Below are 15,242 nucleotides of genomic sequence, written 5' to 3'. Positions count from 1 at the left end.
CCGCGGCGCCCGCCGGGTGAGGACGGCACGGCGCCGAGCGGGCCCCGCAGGCGCGGTGGGCGCGGGGTCTGGCAGCCTGGGCCGCCCCCGTCGGCGCTGCGTATGGGCCTGTGTGGCAGCGCCAGCGCCGGGTGGGTCGGCTGGGGGTTCCCTGCTGCTGAAGGTGGCGCCGGGAGCCCCTGCCGCTCTGCGGAGTCAGAACCATCGGATGGCCCAGGCTGGGAGGGAGCTGGTAGCATCATCTGGTCCAGCCCTTCGTGGCAGGGAGCCTAGGTGAGGTTATTCAGCGCGCTGCCCAGCGGCATGGTGAAAACCTCCAGTGACGGGGACTCTGCCATGTGCCTGGGTTCCAGCCTTTGGTTGTTTTCACAGTAAAAAAAAAAAAATCGGGTTGCCCCTCGTCTTCTCCATATGGCTCCTTGTGAAGAGCTTCCATCCTCTTTGTAGCCGCTCCTGAAGTACTGGAATACTGCAATGAGGCCCCCACCAAGCCTTCTCTCCTCCAGGGACATGAGACCTAGCTCCTTCAGTCTTTCCTCACAGGCCAGGTTGCCTTGCCTTTTTATCTTCTTTGTGGCCCTCCTTCAGACCCTCTCCAGTCTGTCCATGTTTTTCTTGAAATATGGGGATCAGAACTGGACACAGTACCCCAGGCATGGTCTGATTAGCACTGAAGAGAGTGGGAAGATCACATCTCTATCTGTGCTAGTAATACCCCTGTAGATGCAGCCCAGGAGCTGACCTGCCCTCCTTGCTCCAGCAGCACACTGCTGATTCATATTTGGCTTGTTGTCCACCAGGACCCCCAGGTGCCTTTCAGCAAGGGTGCTACCCAGCCACACACAGCTCCCAGCCTGTACTGGGCTCTTCATTTACGTCAGCCCACGTGCAGGACTTTGCACTTGTTTTCCTAGCCCTGTCAAGGTCTTCTGTATGGTAGCTCTCCCTTCTCATGTGTCCACCTCACTACTCAGTTTAGTGCCGTTAGCAGGCTTGGTGGAGGTGCTTTCTTCCAAGCCCATCATCCAGATCATTTGTGAAGATAAACAGCGTGGGGTGCAGTGCCAATCCCTGGGGGACCCCACTTGGGACAGGCTGCCAGCCTGAGTAAGTAATATTGATCACCACCCTCTGAATGCAGCCCGCTAGCCAATTTTCTACCCATCTTGCAGACCACCTATCCAGTCTGTACCTTGCCAGTTTGTCGGGGAGAAGGCTTCCTCGTGGATGGAGGCACAGAAAGAAGACTCAACGCTGTAAGTGGCCTGCAGGATTTTCTAGCTGAATTAGTTTCTGCTGCTGTGGCTGCCAAACCCAGGTGGATGTGGAGTGGAACCCTGATGAAAGCAGGTCAATGGAGAATGGGTATAGGATTGTGTGGGTAATTGCTTTTACAGTTGGGCAACCAAATGAGAGGGAGGGAAATTATTCAGAAGGCAATCAAAATAAATGTTATTCTTTTCATCTTGTTTTGGTGAGGGGAAAAAAACCCCAAACGCACGCTTGTCATGTTGTTCAACCTGCAATGGTACTTGTAAGCTAGAAAAGAAAGTGAACGGTTTGCTCTTTAAACATTTTCTGTTATCCTGAAACCCAGTGGTAAAGGCACTCCTCCAAGAAGTGGGAGGAGATTCTGCCTGACAAGATGCGAATTTACATCTCTCAGGTAGCTCATCTAATCATCTTATCTACATATACATATGTTTGATTTAACTTGCTGTGTTTCTCACCTTTTTGTTTTCTTTTCGGTCTTTGTTTCTTAATTTAATAAATGAAATAAATGTTTTTATTTCAGTGTTTCTTATACTTCTACCTGTTTTTCATTTTTAACAAAAGTTCATTACAACTTTGAGGCCATACAATCTATAGGGCTGAAGCTGTACATACATCTGTTGTAGGTTCAAATAGTCAATGAGGAACATGCTGTCTCTGAACATTAAACTCACTTTTCTTGGCACTTATTTCTAAATGCAGTACCAATATTTCTGCTACGGGCATAAATGCTTACTTGCCAGATGAAGTTCTAGTAAATTAGTTTTATGTGCTAGAGCTCTGGGATTTTAGCAGACATTTACACCATACTGTTGCAAAAAGTAACTGCCTGAGAAATCACAGAACATACCAGAGTTATAGTCAGAAAATGGCATTGAAATGCTGCCACGATTAGATTTTTTGCAATAATTACATTTTCTTTCCCACCATGTCTTTAAAATAACTTTTCCGAAAATGAGGAAATGACTTACTGTTTGACCAAATTCTGATTTACTGAGTGTTCCAAGAAACAGAAAAGTTTCAGCATGCTTCTGTGCAATGTATGGACTCCCTTGTCACTTGGTAGCAGGCCCTGCTTTGCTGACTGAATGTGGTATTTAATTATTCCACAGTGGAGATGTCAAGATATTTTTCATATTTAAGTTGCAACATTGAGGCTTCCACACTAAGCTACTGTGAGCAGCCTTGGAGCAGTCATTTGTTCTGTCTGTGCTTCATGCATATGAAAGCAGGGAGAGAATATGGAAATACAACCCAGTTATGTAAGTCTGAGCATCTGACTCAGCAGAAGGAGTTCACTGTTATGTTGCTTGTCAGACCTGCCTCTTCTGTACAAAAGAGAGAGAGGGAGATGAAAGGTGCTAATGCTGCCTGAAATAGTTCTTTTCATACAATTTTTATTACCTGGAGCTGATAAACATAAGTCATGGTTGCAGTCCACTGCCCTCCAATAAGAAAAGCAATTGGTGTTATTTGCTTACCACTGTGCAGTCAAGTACAACCACATAATTACATAAGGAGCGGAACAACGACATGAAAAAAAATCCCCAAACCCGGTAGAAATTTAAACCACCTAATTAGGCACATAGTTTGGAAGTGCATGTTGTTACCAGTACAGTTTTCTCTCCTCTTCCTTTCTTGCCTTGCGTTTCTGACATCCTTTACTGTAGTTTATATTCCATTAAGCTATTAGCTCATTGTAGCAAGGAATGTTTCTTACCATGCACATTACACTTCCAGTGCTAAGATCAGTGTATTTAGATACATTGGGAATGCGAGTAACAGAATGGAAACAGGAAAAGGTTTTAGTTCACTTGGCCACAAAGGAAAAATAATTAGCATGAGTTGATCTAGTAATGACATTCATAGTGTGATGGTTAACACAAAGGTGACACCTAAAAATGCTTTGGATAAGACTTTCAAATGGGAAGTAAAACTTGTCCCGTGGCCATCCCACATCACTGTGTTGTGTTAGGGGTGATATTACATTAAGACCTGATCTACCCTTTTCAGCAGAGTTAGCAAGAGGTGACACAAAAATGGGTCAGACCAAAGACACCAAAGCATCTCATACTGGAGAGATGCCAGCAGCAGGGTACATCTAGCAACATCTGAAATATGAAATGCACGGAGTGAGCGTTCCCGGGTATACTTTCCAGTTTCTGGCCATCAGCAGTTTAAGGGTCTTCTAAGTCAGAAGCCACTTCCATACCTTTCTATTTAATAGTCCTAAACTGGCACTTGCCTAGTCTTCCTCCTCCCTCCCCGCCCCCCCCCCTGATGACCCCCCCCCCCCCCAGCTTTATACTTTTTGCTTCTATAAACGTTCTCCTATAGCAATCAGTTCTCTGATGTCAATGTCATTGTGGCTCACCCCCAGGCTGCATGTTTTCACACGCATGTTTGATGGAAACCAATGCCGTGGACTTCCCTGGAGCTTGAGGAGAATCACAAGTAGATATGCAGCTTGTGGGGGAAATGTCAGCACATTTCTCAACACATCGACATGAGGGGTGTTAGTCACGGTTCTCCCCCTCTGGCATGTTGTGTCTGCTGCTGACACAAGCTGTTGCAGCTGAGGGCATCCAACTGCAGAAGCCTCAGTCAAAGACTGAAACCAAGAAAATGCCATTCTGAAGGAAAAGTAATTTCACCACAGGGCTAGATCAGTGTGGACGGGGAGAGTTCTGCCAAGCTTTGCTGCCACAGCACAGTGCAGAAGGCATGCGCCGGGGGTGGGTGTGGGTGGGTGTGGGTGGGTGTGGGTGGGGGGTGGGGGGGAGGTGGGGGGGTGGATGCCAGCAGGACAGGGTGGGAGGAGCAGGAGCTCCTGAGCCCTACCAGTAAGGGTGCCTCATGGCTCATGTAAGTGCATATTGGTGGCGAGTGAGGCTCTGCTGCTGCAGTTTCATTCTACAGTTCTTGCTCAGCCAAAACTCAGCCAAAACTCAGCCATTCTGACCAAGGATGGGTCTTGACTTGGAGGGGATGGCGACAGCTCTTGGTAAGTTTTGCGCTGCTGGAGTTTGCATGTTCAAGGCTTAAGTCCTCCCTTCCAACAGTGCTAATTAGCTTGGCTTTCCCGCATTAATAATTTTGACTTATCCCTTTTTACCAAAAACTCAGGAGCCCACCGACAGTTGGTAGAATAACAAAGTTATATGCGCGCATATCATGCAGGTTGAATGGCAAGTCTGGCATGTAGCAATGTGAAGGAAGGTTACACTGGTGTACATTATCTGCAGCTGAGGCATGAACATGCAGGGGTTTTGTTCCTTTTTTAAATTTAGTCTCAACAGCTTAAGAAATTAGTGCTCTGACCACCCTCCTGCTGGAAGTTACCACTACCTCAGCTGCAGAGTGATGGTGAAAACACCAATATACTCAGCCAAACTGAACAGGAAAATTTTTCTCAGTTCTTATTTTTTATTATTTTGATTTGGATTTATCCATGTTCTCCTCAGGCTGGACAGAAATTACAGCTCCTTGCTCTTGCTACCCTCTTCAATCCACCAGCAGTTTATAGACCCCTACGTTTAGGTACTTGTTCTACCCAGAAGTACTAAGCATGCAATACAGTAGTTGTTGTCAAGAGAAACTACGACTTCTCAGCATGTTTGACACTGGCTTGAATACCTAAATTAGTTTGCACTTGGGTCTATAAACAGCTGCGGTAGAGGTCAGATACACTGAGCAGTAAGGGCTTAAAAGCATTGCCTTACACAGCAGAATTACCAAGCCTCGCCCTGTTACCAGCACTTTCAAAAGGATCACAAATATTGTGACTTTTATCGTTTCTTAAAGCATCAAATTCCAGGTAACTCCTAGTTTAATTCTAAGTAAACTTGGAAAAGTTTACCTCTGTCTAGTCAGTACTTCTGGAAAAATATTTTAGTTCCTTTGATTGCAACTGAAAAACATGATTCCTAAATGCTTCCATGCCAGGGGCAACACAACTGTAGTCATGCAGGTCAAACACATGATCCATAAAATCTCACAAGCAAATCTCAGCTTTTCTTTTGGGTGTCCTGACACAAAGTTTTCAAGCACTTGAGTTTATTACCACTGCTCTTCTGTACGTAGAGTCAGTGCGCGCGCGCACACACAGCGTTTAAAAGCAATGACACCACTTTCTTTCTCCTCAGACTGATGTAATACTGCGCAAGTCACTTAAACCAGTTGCTTACAGTTGCTCAGTGTTTTGTCCTCATTTTTTATACCTGAGCTGACAACCTCAGAAGTAATTTTCAGAACTGAGCATGAAATAAAATCGCATTATCTGTGCATTCAGGCCTTACTCATTTCAAATGGTCCCTTGGAAAGTATTAAGAACAGACCTGGCCAAACAGCTGTCCCCCTCAGGCCTCTACCTCTGCAGCAGGCTGCAGCGCCTGCTCACCTCGCATGGCAGCGGCACACTTCTCTGCAGTAGTGACAAATACTGAGCAGAAAACAAGTCATTCTTTTAGCAGAGGAAGAGCTGAGGAGCATGATCCAGGCACAGCCCGGGCTCCCTGCGCGCAAAGGCTGGCGCTCGCTGCCTGGGCACAGCCTGTCCCGCACACCACGCCAAGCGAAGGCCCCATGAGCAAATGAATCAATGTCTGTAAAGTTAAAATCCTTATCACAACAAGTTAGGCATTAGGGGAAAAGATCAGCCTGCATTTGCAACTTTCATCTTGGCATTTTCCATTATGTATGTTTTTGCCTTTGCATGCTTAATTCTTTTTCTTTGTAAGCTACAGCATGTGTGATTTTCCTCTATGAAAAAGCTAATGAGGCAACCTGATGGGTCATCCTGTGGTACTTTTCAGACCTGAGCACAGCAGAGGTACCACAGCAGATCAGAGCTGCTACACCCGTTTGCGCCAGCGCAGCCACAGCAGAGGCAGAAGCCCCAGTGTTACAGCTGTCACCCAGGTATGGGGCCCTCAGGGTGGGTGGTGGTGGTGATGTTTGGGTTTTTACCTTTATTGTTTGGTTGGCTACCAGCATTCTTTCTTGGATGGACAGCGTAACATACCCACCTAGTCAATACTTCCCCCCCCGCTGGTTCAGATCACCTTTCTCTGCATAAATAGTAGACGCCATTTATTCTTCAAGACACTGTAGTGGCACTTTCACATCCCCATCCAGGGCTAGTTTTGCTTCTTCTGGGCTGTAGCATTAAATAGCTGCAGTTCTGAAACTTACTCCTTTTGCTGGCAGGTTGCTGATCTGTTGCCAAGTCCAAAAGAGGTGGGTAACTCCAGTGCCATATAGATGTGCCACAGAGAGCTGCTTTGTTTGTGACTCAAAGCAGCCATTCCACACCCCCTCTTGGCAGCAGGGCTAGCTGATCTCTCCGGGGCTCTGCTGTAGGTGAAATAAGCAGCAGAGGCATAGGTGCCTTGCTGTCCTAGAAAAAACGCCTTTGCCTATGCCTAAAGTCAGTCCTGCAGCTGCTACACACATCCCTGGTCCCATGAAATCAAAGACTTTGCACTGTACCCACAGTTCATTTGCAAACATGTTGGCTGTGCCCTGCACATAGCAAAGTGCTCTGAAAGAAACCCAGGCAGCTTCCTTGTCCTGCCTGGCTCAGGAAATGCGGACACAGAACCACAGAGCAGTGAGCAGGACACTGGGGTGTCCTAGCGTGCAGAGAGAAAAGAGGGCTGACCAGCATGGTCTGCCAGGGTAAGAGGCCCTTGCCTACCTGTCACTATAATGCTGCCAGGGCTGCTCACACAAAATAATCCTGGGGTGGCTTCTCCTGCTGACGAGGCAGACAGCTTTCCCGTCCCACTGACACAAATCATGCCCTTAGCCAGCTGCGACTTCTGCTTACAACCTGAACTGCCATCTGTGGGCACAGTTATCCAGACACCAGACTGTACTCCCTCTCTGCAGCTCCATTTTAAAGTCAGATTTTGGAAGCGTTTTTCATTCCGGGTGTTGCATTCCCCAGGGAGGAATGGGACACAATTCTGAGTTTATATTAGCCAAGAGTTCCTAAGAATGAGTAGCGATCAATTTGTGAAGCAGGGGTTATTTCCCAGAATCACCATTTGGTAAGTACCTGTAAAGAAGAGCTACCAGAAAGGGCATGCATTTCTAAAATAGACGTTAAATTGGTGTTCTGTGCTTTGTGTCTTGCTCTTTGATGGTGGAAAATTAACTGGAGCATAAGGCTCAGTGTCTAAGTGAGAGAATGTCTTGAGAGCTAGGTGCTTTCCTAGAAGTTACTGTATTTTATTTCTACTCTTGATATCCTTTGTCTCTCTCCATCCCAGATAGAGAGCACCACTGGACTAGTTTGCTTGCTGTGGCATCCGTGCAACTTGGTGATGAATTTTGAACTGACTGGTAAGCAAGAAGGTCCACAGGGAGAGACTGGGTGCCGTGCAGAGGCTTCCCCACTCTCATGCTGGCTGGAGATGCTTCCTCCTCAGAGCACTCACCAACATCTTACAGATATCTCTGCTTGGGCTCCCAGAGTGATTTCATGTACCTTGTACAGCACAAATACTTCGTAAGCTCAAAGCAGTTCTACTTACTAACATCCTTGTGCTGTATGCTGAATGCGGTGCATGAGGATTAGTTTTATAGATTATCATTACAATGTTATCTCCACTTATTTTTGCCCATTGCAAAGAATGTTCTGCTAGCCAAAGGCAAATAAAACATTTTGTACCGTTTCACTTAGTTAGCCTTGACATAAATCCTTTGCGATTTGCCTGTAACACAACTTTTGCCACTTTCCCAGACTCCCCAAGCAAGGCACTAACTAGCACAAGGATTTTGACTGCAACCAAGGGGTTGAGTTCCCAAGTATTGATTCAATTGTCTTCACAAAGAGGAAAAAGAAAAAGAAAAAAACCCCAAGAAATCCCACTTTCACTTCGCCCTAACTGACAGCATCTAAACCTGTGTCAATTACACGGCTGCTGCTGCTGCTGCTGCCAGCCAAAGATGACAATATTGTGATGGGGCTGGAGGGATCAGGCTCAGTGAAGGCATGGTAGGTATCTTTATGCAGACAGCTTTCTCTTACACAATTGCAGTACAGCTCACCACCTGAGCTACTCCACGACTACTCCTTCAGCTTGCACACCCTGCCTGAGGAAATGCTGTTGATACAAATAAGGTCTGTGGAGCATTGTTGGCTGACTCTTGAAGAGCTCTAGTGACTTGGCTAGGATGTTGCACTTGATGAAGCATGTCCTTTGGGTCTCCTTAATACACTTTCGCAGGTGATGCACTTCATCTTTCCGCACTCCACTTCACAGGAGCATTCATGCATTGTCCAGCTGAGCCACACGTTTAGACAGGCTACTCGCCACATAAGAGAAGTCATCTTAGTGGCATGTGTGAGCAAACTTTCAAGGTTCTTTTTTTGTCTTATGATGTCTGCACTGAAGAAAAGTTGCTGCTGAGAATAAATCATAATTATACCAGCAAGAATACTTACCTAGTACAAACTACTCCACCAGAGGAAGGTTTTTGCAGCCTTCCCCAAGTTTTTAACATAGCTGCCATTTTTGCTTTTAATACAACAAGGCTTTGTAAAGTGCATGTTCTGTGTCATTAGCAGCTCATTACAAATGCCAAATAGCAAATAATGACAAAATTTACTCCCAGTTTAACTCGAAGAAAAATCTAGTAGTCCAGGAATACTCTCATTAATCATTCTTTAGACCAGTACTGCCCATCCTAGAAATCAAGTCATGAATTAGGCCTGTCCTGCTGCCTCCACACCCTGGCTTAAAAATCAGAAGTAATGGGTTTTGTGGTTAAAACAGTCGGAGCTATTTTCTTTGCCTAGTGGTAACTTGAGACTGTTTCTCATACTTGGATCATGTTTTTAGTTTGATTTTAAGTCCTCGTGATGGCTGCAGATTTCCTGTTTAAGGTAAGCCAAGATTCTCCCACACCTGACTGTTTTGGGTAAAGAAAGAGATTTTGTTACTCTGCTAAAACTGCAGGTGTTGGTCACAGTAAACACAGGTGGTGTGTTTCAAAGACAGATGATAATCTATAGAATCAGGTAATACATTGGATTGATTGTAAAATTTTATCTTCGTATGCCTTTCAATTTACTTTATTGTTTCACAAATCTTGCCAGAGAAATACTTTTCCCCCCTTGTGTTTAGTATTTTGTATTTTAAATGCTGTTTCTACTGGAGTGCTTCAGTGACAATTTTAAGATTTTGGTACACCACAATCCACCAGGGCTAAAAAGGCAGCCAAATTTTCTGATACAACAGCAGAAACCTTAGGTCAAGAGCTTTATAAAAAGGCCATAGGAAATTCTCAGATTAAAAAAATTGAAACATCACAAGTTTAACACACAACAGACACTTTAAATGTTAGATTTAAATGTGAATGTTTACATATAGCTGAAACCTGCACAGACTTATGTATTAAAAGTTTGGCTCTCTAATAATTTAAAAAAAAAATAAAAAAAAAGAAAATAAAGAGCCACGAGTCCTTGCAGTGAAGCATTTCGAGATTTCCAGCATCATTATTTTCAGGGGGTTCCTTGACAAAGTCTATCATCCTGTCTTACCCTGGGATTTCCATGATCTTTGAGCATTATCCTTAGAGGCACTACACAAGTAATCTTGGTGCCCTTCACACTGTGAGAGGAACAGGGCCTGAGAACCCCAAAATTATGTCCTCTTGACTTGCAACCAGCCTGGTGTCAGCTGCGGGCTGGGTGCGGTGTGTCTGCCCCGGGCTGGAGGGGCAGGGGACCAGGCTGGGCCCCCCTGTGCCCAGCACCCACGGGCTCTCCCTGCTTCCACAGGGCTCCACAGCTTGCTGCAAGCACAGAGGCTGTGGCTCGGTCCTCGCAGCAGTCCTGGCCTGCCACCCACTGCAAGGCAGCATCACCTTTGGCTTTCCAGGACTATCCCTCCACAAAAAGCCACCTGGCTTTAGTTGTACCAGTGCCCTTAGATACAAGCCTTGTGTAGAAACGTGTGGGCATGCCAAAGCCATGGGCTTTATCCAGCATTGCCTGGGGAGAAGGGGTTGCTCATACAACTCCCTGGTAAGCTGCTTTACCTCTGCGGTAAAGCATTACACTTCAGCAGCAAAACTGTAGGCACAAAACCTGTGTGTATGCTAAGCCTAAATTTAGCGGGGGGGCATGGGGGGAATCTGCACCTCCATATGTGTGAACTAAGTTCTTATCACCTGCTGCCTGCAAGCCAAGCACACCCCCATCACATCCGAAGGCCTAGTTTTGTCCTGTGGTTTCCCCAAATACCCTCCCTCCCTGCACCTTTGCACGCCGCTGTTGCTCGCACAGGAACTGTTGGTGTTCGCAGCCTCTAGCAGATGATGCAGCTCTTTTATCTCCCTTTGGCATCTCCCAGCCAGTTGCTAACACGGTGGAGTACACATCTAAGAGCGAATTTTCTAGGACATCATGTGAGGCAAAATGCTTTCCCTGTTTTTTCCCTCTCTCCTCTCATCCTAGCTCCTCCGGCCCCCTTCTCCGAGCCGTTTTTCATACCCTCCTCCCCTTTTGCTGGTCTCCGCAAAACCAAACTGATACTCATCGCTGGTGCTGGGACCCTATGTAGGTCAACCCCTGTGACTCATGAATCGGAGCTGCAGCGGCTCTGCAGCTGCTGCCTGATGCGGGAGGGCCACCACTCTGACCGCTGGTGGTGCCGCTTGCCCTGGCCCCCCTCCGCGCCCCAGGCGGGCAGCAGGAGCCCATGCCATGCCAGCTGGCCGGCTGTGAGCTGCACAGCACCCCGCCTCGCCGGGCTGGGGCCCAGGACGACTTCCAGGCCTTTCTGTTCGGTGCCCCCTCCGTGGCCATGTGGAGCCAGGAGCACGGTGCTTGTCCTGCTGCCGGGAAGTGCTTCTGCACTGTGCTCTCTCAAACAACAGCCCACAGCGCACAGGACGGCAGTTTAGTGTGGCAGTCAGAAAAGTTCTGTGCCTGCAGATGGGGGGGCTGGCATCTGCCAGCTGTGGGATCGCTCTGAAAGGCTGTTTTGTCCACAGCGAGACCCCTTACCCTCCCCAGAGCTGCAGCTCCATGCAACAGTTACTGCACCGTTGCTGTCACCTGTGGAAAAAATGTTGAACGATGCAGAGCCGTCCTCCTTGTCACGTTCCTGCTTTGACCTGCTTAGGCGCTTTTGAAACTCCTGTGATTCCCCACCGGCCCCCCTTGCTTTGTAGGGCCCTCAGCACTGAAAACCGGTTGCAGCACAACCCTCAGTACCTTTCCTACCAGTTTTCAGTAACATAAATGGAAACCAAGTCCAAATCGTCACCCCCATCAGCCACAAGGCTGTTCTACCATTTCGTATGGCACTTATATTTTTGTACCTTTAGACCTGTGACACATCCTCTTCAAAGGTTAATTCAAAATTAGCTGTGTGACCATAGAAAGGAAAGTCTGTCTCTGTCTCTCAGTGTACATTATAGTCCCCAGCCCCCTTCAAAACAAAATAGAAATGTCTCTGGTTCAAGGCAGCTTACACAACAGCGAGCTGCCAGAGCCGTAAGCTATTATTTTAGCTCCCAAGGAAAGTAATTACTATAGCAACCAACACATCCGAATGGCTTTTTGGTTGCTGCTGAGACACAAACAACTTGCACACAAAGGCACATCTGAAACGTGCTGCGGAAAGTGTTCTCAGGTAGCTGTGTTTTCTGAAGAGCTTTGTAAAATGCGCATAACTGGCTCCTGGTAAATGACTGCCAGAATAACAACAGGCAATTGTACCATGCCACGATCCTAAAATAACCTAATCAATGGCTCAGTATATTTGCCCTTGAAGAGATGAAGCAAAAAAAGTGCAGGCTCATTTTAGCCCTGCGTGCTGGGAAATACCCGGCAGAGCTGAAAGTACATTCAATAAACAGACAATAATGTGGTGGGGGGAACGTCTCCCCTTTTGTTCTGTGTACTGATGCAAACTCCCTGCCGGCTTTAGTGCCAGCTTACCCCCTCGGGCTTACATAGAGTTGCTGGAAAAAGGGGACTTAATTATAGCCTTGTAGTGCTGGAGAGTGTAACAAGTGACGTCTGTGTTCCTGCCTGTGCCTGTGCAGCAACCAGCCCCAGCAGACCCCATCTCCAGCTGCAGCGCTGGGCACGCCGCTGCTGCTGTCAGTGAGTAAGGAAGCTTCTTGGGCAACAGCAAACTAATTACTGGCTATTGCTGAAGTATTACAGCATTTGGAGTGTCTCTGTCACCTTCAAATCAAAATGCTGCTGGTGTAGCAGCAGCTTGATCGTTTCTGGGCTCTGCATGCAGAACTGCACCACTTCATGGTGCTGAGACACATGGTCCCCAAAACGGGAGATCTGGTCCCAGCAGCCTGGCCCAGGAGTACTGTGCAAAGATTCCCCACAGGGCAGATGCAGACATGTCCTCTATCTCAGGGATGGTGAGTGGCATTAATGTCACACTCCTGCTCCATTACACAAGGCTGTTCTGCTGAAGATGGGGGCAATGGACCTGGGTAACTCAGAACAGAGCTGCAGCTTTTAAGTGAGCACAACATGTCCCTTCACAAACCTGAATGGCCTTTTAAGATATTTTTGTCATCAGTTGAGTCTCAAAGTCTTGCTCTAGGTCCAGAATAAAGGGAAGATCACAGCTGGCTTTAAAATAAAGACAGAACTAAGGAAGGAAGTGTGGTGATGTAATTTATTACAAAAGTGCATTAGGACCAGCCAAAAAAGGGATCTTGTAATAGCAGGTACTGCATGACAGAGTATTGGTTTGCTGTAGCCTTGTAAGTGAAGTCACTTTATTTTGGATTAAAGAAAAACATCTGAAAAAGCCCCACAAAAATAATATACCCATAAGAAATAGCACAGACACGTGTAAAATCTGATGCCTCACTTCTGCCTTGCAAAACTGTAGCTGCCCCGCAGGCACCTGAAATTTCCAAGCTGCTGATCCCAGGGAAATAAATTCTCCTCTGTAATTTTTCTTGTAAGTTTATTTTCTGACAGTAGTTGACAGTGCATTAAATAGCTCCCTTTCAAAAACAAAACAAAACGTTTGTTTGCACAGTGTGTCTTTTATTAGCTTTTTGGTGGGGGAAAGACAGGACCATTCGCTCACGGACAGACTCCCCAGTTTGTCTTTGCTACTAAACAGAGATCTCTTCGCCTGGTTTAGAGGAGCTGGCACCAGGCTTCTGGGCAGCATGACACCTGCCTTCGTGCCATGCCTCTGCTCTACCTGCAGGGTCACTAGCTGTGATAGAGCAGATAAATCCTTGTTCCCCACAACCATTTTGGGTTTTGTGTTGCAAAAGGCTGCTGCACTACCTCCTCAGTGAGAGGAAGGGGAGGCACGAGAAGAGAGCTAGAGCACTGCCAGCTACTTGTGCAGAGCCGCAAGACAGAGAAGTGAAACCTAAGTCCTGGAGATGAGCAGCAAGCTTTTCCAAACACCTGCCAGCAGTGGAAGTGCCCTGTTGCCAACATCAGGCATGTTCAGGCCCCATACTGCGGTTTTCTTCTGGAAAGACAAAAGAGAAAAAGGTAAGCAGCTTGCATTTGAGCCTCGCTGTATGCAAAACTCAGTGCCACAGTGAATAAGGCCTGAAACAATCTCTCTTAAAAATGGGAATGACCAAAAAGAACATCCAGTGTAGTGAGATGCTGAACACAACTGGCTTGTATCCTGCCTCTTCCCCTTTGTCTGCCTTCCCCACTTGCCAGGGGCAGACAGGTAGGATGCACACAAAGGCAAGTGATGAGAAATCCTCTAGGTAACAAAGCAGGACTCCTGAAGTACCTTGCTCAAACCCTGTCGAGCTGACATTGCTCCACTGCCTTTGCTGTTTTGTGCAGGATTCAGTCTTGTGCAAGCTGGTGTCTTTTCCGGTTTACCTGTCAGCTTGAAAATTGTGAGGATGGTTCATGAACAGATTTGTTTGTGGTATTGGTTTTGCACCTGCATGGTCCTAGATGTCACTAGGGCTTGAGTGATCTTGCATCTGTGAAGGAATGTGAGAAAAGGAAAGCCTGTGCATAACTATTACATCGGACAAAGGGCTGGATCTGGATCTTCTATTGCGTGAACCAGAGAAGCAAATCAAAATGGCAGCTGCTGTTGTGTTACAAAAGCACACCTTAACAAAAACCTGCCTTTGCGAAGCAGAAAATGCCTCCCATGTCTGGAGAAGCACGTTAAGAGAGAGGTGGAAGGAGCCAAAGTGCTACGGCACGAGCTTCTGGGAATGCTTTGCACATGAAAACACTTCATGAATCAGTTATGACTGTGACTGTCCTCTCTTGTGCCTACGGAGCCTTCCTTGCTCCACAGCCCGTGCTCCTCCCTGGGCCGTTTCAAACAGGACGTGGTATCGATGAGCAGTGAGAAGTATGTTGGCTTGCGATGTTATTCTCCGACCGAGCACTGGTTGTGAAGGTGCAGAAGAAAACAGAGGAACCGCCATTTGCGTTACACTGCAAACACGAGGCCATCGTTAACGAAGAAGCGCAGGTTTCTAAACCACCTCTGTTCAGCCCCTGGTGGGAGGTTTTGTTTCTGTGTCAGCTTGGAATCTGTAGTTTGTCTTGTCTAAAGGTGACTGCTATGTTGGAAATGAATATTCAGCAACCACTGGTTGACCGTTTTTGGTGGCAGTTCTTGGAATTACTGGTTCTTTGAACACATTCTGAAAATGGTCCCTCATGAAAATGTAACAGTATCCAGTTGTAGTGGAGTTGTTCTGCCTTGCAAAGGAGCCCTGCTGACAGATGTCAAAAATGTGCACAGGCATTACTTAAATTAAATTAAATGTTGCTAGGGTTTTCCTTCAGATGGGAATTGCCTGTGAAGGCCTGAGACAGACAGGAAAAGTCAGTATTTAAAAATATTTCGGTTTTTAGTGGCGTTGGGGTCAGGGCCTCGAGAACACGGCACTGAGAGTCACACCGGGCCAGCAAAGTGCCCGGGGCCCGACCTCCAGCTCTGTCAGCGGGGCCG

The sequence above is a fragment of the Falco peregrinus genome, chromosome 7 (genome assembly GCF_023634155.1).
Source record: "Falco peregrinus isolate bFalPer1 chromosome 7, bFalPer1.pri, whole genome shotgun sequence".
Lineage (NCBI taxonomy): Eukaryota > Metazoa > Chordata > Aves > Falconiformes > Falconidae > Falco > Falco peregrinus.
The sequence above is the reverse complement of the archived record's forward strand: the minus strand, read 5'-3'. Positions refer to the sequence as shown.